Genomic DNA, 4,709 nt, shown 5'->3' with positions numbered 1-4,709 from the left:
CAGTGCTAACCACTGTGCCACCGTGCCGCCCACCAAGACAGAGCTTTTAACTGTGCCTCGGTACACGGGACAATAAATTCAATTCCATTCAATTCAATGGATCAGATCTACTCCCTACAGTCCTGCCACATTCAGTCATAAATGGTGATGGACAATTAAACAGCTCATTGGAGGAGAGGGCTTTATAAATATACCCATCCCCAATGATGGAAGAGCCCAGCACATCAGTCTAAAAGATAAGGCTGAAGCATTTACAGCAATCCTCAGTCAGAAGTGCCAAGTGGATGGTCCATCCCAACCTCATCCAGTGGTCTCCAATATCACAGATACCAGTCTTGAGCCAATTTGATTCACTTCACATAAACACAGTGACTACAAGAAAAGGCCAGAGGATAGGAATACTGCAGCAAGTAATTCACTTCCTGACACTCCAAAGCCTGTCCACCATTGACAAGGCACAAGTCAGGAGTGTGATGGAATACTCCCCATTTGCGTGGATGGGGGCAGCTCCAACAACACTCAAGAAGCTCGACACCATCCAGAACAAAGTAGTCTGTTTGATTGAAATGCATCCATTCCCCCCACTATTGATGCTCAGTAGCAGCAGTGTGTACCATCTACAAGATGCACTACAGAAATTTACCAAAGATCCTCAGACAGCACCTTCCAAACACACGTCCATTTCCATCGAGAAGGGCAAGAGCGGCAGATACATGGGAACACCACCAACTGCAAGTTTCCCTCTAAGCCACTCACTATCCTGATTTGGTAATACATCACTGTTCCTACAGTGTTGCTGGGTGAAAATTCTGGAATTTCCTCCCTAATGGCTTTGTGGGTCAACCCACAGCAAGTGGACTGCAGTGGCTCAAGAACGCAGCTCACCTCATAGGCACCACCATCTCACGGGCACCACCGTCTCACAGGCACCACCATCTCACAGGCACCACCATCTCACGAGCACCACCATCTCACGGACACCACCATCTCATAGGCACCACCGTCTCACGGACACCACCATCTCACAGGCACCACCATCTCATGGGCACTACCATCTCATGGGCACCACCATCTCACAGGCACCACCATCTCACGGGCACCACCATTTCATGGGCACCACCATCTCACAGGCACCACCGTCTCACAGGCACCACCATCTCACGGGCACCTAGGAATGGACAGTAAATGCCGGCCCAACCAATTACATCCAAGTCCCAAGAACGAATAAATAAAAGGCAGCTGCTCTACCATAAAGAGGGGAAATGCACAGGTTACATTGGACATTTTTCTCAGCCACTGAGAGGGAATGAGCTTGTTAGATATGGGAAGGTCTGGAGAAAATGGTGAGAAAATACACATTTCTTAAGAGCTGTCTTAAAATTAAAGAGCTATAAAAAACAGAGGTTAAGTGAGCAAAGTCATTTTGTCAATGTGAAGAGGGAAGATCTCTTTGGAAGAGAAAGGTTAATCACGTATGGAAATATTCTATTTCAGAGAAGTACTTTTCTTATTGTATCGCACAATATGGAAAAGCTCAATCTTCTGTTTACATACTGCTCATGTGAACTACCATTAGACATCTTCATATGTTAAAGTCACCATAGAAATGTACATCAGTGTTGTTTTATTTTTCTCTCTGCAATGATTTACATGCTATAATGAAATAAATTACCAGTAAGCTGCAACAAGAGTTTTATTTGATCAACGTGCTCTGAGCCATGTAGAAGCGGAGACGTTTGTGTTAGTTGATCTCAACAAGGGTGGCCTAACTGAAGTGATAATAGTTTTGGTGCCTTTGGGCTGTGGGAGAGGCAAAAAATCAGAAAGGCTCCATCCTAGATGAAAACCAGATCAAGTTTGGCACCCAACACTCAGACAGCTTGTTGACACTTGCTGTCTCAGCTCATGGGCTGAAGAATAGACAACTGTAGGAGAGACAGTGCAGGGCAGCAGGACTTAGTAGTAATCGAAATGAATCAGCACCTTCTGGGAGGTATTGGAGAGCAGCCAGTACAGGAACTAGCACCTCCAAGGGAGGAAGGGGAAAGAAAATATGAAATACCAATTGTCAAATCAATACCTGTGATCAAACAGCCGTCAGCAATAGGAACTGATACAGATTGTTCAATTAGAGAAGGGCCAAGGAGGAATAGGCAGATATAAATACATATACAAGTACTTCTTAGCAAAGTAATGTGTGCGAGAGAGAGATTAATGACAAGAAAGATTATTTATATCTGCTTTCAAATGTCGACTTTCACCTACAGCTCCTCTTCAATACCAAAGGTATGTGAAGAATTCCCTCTTTGTCAGTCTCTTTTGCAGTGTTTTAGAAATGACGATGTACTGTAGCAGAAGCAGGTTGTCATTGGTGCAGTGAGGAGCTTGCATTGAAAAGGGTTAATCCTATTCTCCACAGATAAGGACAAACGCTACCTTTTCTCTTTCCAGTGTGTGAAAGGATTTGAGTGCAGAGCTGGGGGGTAGAGAGGAGGAGCCAGGGGACTGAGCCACCTCCTTCTCTTTGAGCTCCCTATTGTTACCTCGGACTGAGTGAGAGATAGAACCTTCCAGCAAACAGTGGGTGTAACGCGAGAGCTGCTAATTGAGATTTCTAATGCGGCTGACCCCTTCAGGGCACAGGCTCTGGTAATAGTGTCTGAGCCAGTCAGTGTGCAGTGTGAGCAGGCTCTCAGTGCTGTGGGGTCTGCAGCTAGTCCCTGGACACACTTCTCTCTCTCTCTGGCAGTAACGTTCTCAGTACCGGCTTTGTGCGGGGCAGATAGACTTTACAAACTTTTTCTTCGCTGATCCGAGTGTGTAACTAGCTCGCTTCCCGCCTAGAGCAGTGTGTTGTGGAGTTAACTGGCTTGTTGCAGCCAGAGCATGAAAGCCGAAGGCTGGAAGGGAGATACCAGCAGGTAACATTGACACTGCCTGTGCCTGAGGTTCACAAAGCTGCAGCAAGATTCTCCTGGTAACAATTACATTTCACAGGGACTGCCAGGGGAGTGAACTTTCCTGGGAAGCAAGTAGTTGGCATTAAGCAGAAGGAAACGGTCTTGGAGACAGGGACTGAGAACGATTCCTGAAGCTAAGCTTGAGACCAAGTTGGTGAGCCTGTGCCCATCTCCCTGTCCTCTCCTGGTGTAACGGTGGCACCAGCTTCCCACTGCTGCAAGCGACTGCTTTTGGATGAGTTTTGACTCAGACTGACTGGAGTACATCGCTTGAAGAATCTCTCAGAGCGACTTTCTTGTCAGTGTGCGTTGTGGGGAAGGACATTGGGATTCCCTCAGTTCCCTGTCCCGTCTCTCTCTCTCTCTCTCACTCACACACACCTTGATGGACTGAGACGTTGCATGGACCAGCCTGAGGAATTGCTTCGGCGGTTATTAAACTTCGCTCGGATGTACTGAAGATTCCCAGAAAGGTAGGTCTGCAGCACTCAGCGAGCAGTAACAGTGATGCATATACTGTAAATCTCTGTGCGTTTGTCAATGTAAATGAAGCTGCACAGACAGAAGCTCCCGATCACACAGTGATCGACACCAGAATGGAACAGATTGTGGGGATTTAATTCTCGGGGGTGGACTGATCATTTGGAAAATCAAAAAGCTTCTCAGGGTGAATTAGTCCAAAGCCCTGTATTCTCAGTAGCCGACTTGTCCCAATTTTAAAAAATGTCTAATTTCAGGGAAGTCAGTTTATCTCTAACGTTGCATTTCCTTTGTGTTAAACAGTTTGTACTACTGGGCGAAACCGAGTTATCTGTTTCTTTGCACTGGGACAGTATGGGGGAGAGATATATCTCAGAAATCAGCCTCCCCCCCCCCTGTATTTGTAGCAACATCGTTTCATTCATTACTCACAATCACCTGAAGAATGAATATCAAAATGAGAAAAGTGCTGAACAACGCTGTTTTCCTTCGGTCTGATTAGTTAATGGTTGTAGAATGCAGTGAGATATGTAGAATCCTGAAGACATTCCACAACAAAAAAAAATCTAGTTGCCGTGAGAGTGAAGTCGATGTTAATTTTAATCCTGTGGAACATTTTGTAAAGCCATGCACGGGGAATTAAGTAAGATCACAATTTACAAACAGAACAAAAACTGTTCAACCTACTCCCCCCAAAATTAACTTTCAAGAAATGTACAGCCAGCAGTTAGAATTTATTTGTAACTTTTTAAAAAGAATTTTCTAATGGATTAACTCAAACTGCACAACGTTAATTGAAATGAACTTGTCAACAGTGTAAAATTCATTCTGATCCAGTCCTTTCACAGCAACGTTCTGATGTGAAGTCACAAACACTGTGCAGGATTGCTGCCACATTTGGGCTTCTATCAGAAAGCTATCCTGCAAGTGCAAAGCTTTTCCATATTGGGCACAGCTTGTGTTTCTCTAACATTACAAAATAACTGTAAATTTACAGAATTAGTACTTCCTGGTGACAGTTTCTTGTCTACAGATACTGCCTATTTTGTAAAAACTGTAAATCCCACTAACTCCCTTCTTGAATGCATTTGATTACAAAATATTGCGATATGCATCTTTCCTCATTGTTTGCACTAATCTTTCTTTGCCATCATACATCCAGCCAATTCCCGACTCAGGCGACTGACTGTGTGGAGTTTGCACATTCTCCCCGTGTCTGCGTGGGTTTCCTCCGGGTGCTCCGGTTTCCTCCCACAGTCCAAAGATGTG

General features: G+C 44.9%; 1 protein-coding gene across 2 annotated transcripts in view; it reads left to right on the top strand.

The window, feature by feature from the left end:
* The first annotated feature begins 2,474 nt into the window (after positions 1 to 2,474).
* Positions 2,475 to 4,709, top strand: part of LOC122556821 (fibroblast growth factor receptor 4-like) — a 63,580-nt gene continuing 61,345 nt past the window's right edge. For both annotated transcript variants that reach the window (XM_043704027.1, XM_043704025.1), the window contains exon 1: positions 2,475 to 3,433. The gene's annotated coding sequence lies outside the window, so the exon portion shown is untranslated. The remainder of the gene's footprint in view (positions 3,434 to 4,709) is intronic.

The sequence above is a fragment of the Chiloscyllium plagiosum genome, chromosome 14, assembly GCF_004010195.1.
Source record: "Chiloscyllium plagiosum isolate BGI_BamShark_2017 chromosome 14, ASM401019v2, whole genome shotgun sequence".
Lineage (NCBI taxonomy): Eukaryota > Metazoa > Chordata > Chondrichthyes > Orectolobiformes > Hemiscylliidae > Chiloscyllium > Chiloscyllium plagiosum.
The sequence above is the reverse complement of the archived record's forward strand: the minus strand, read 5'-3'. Positions and strand labels throughout refer to the sequence as shown.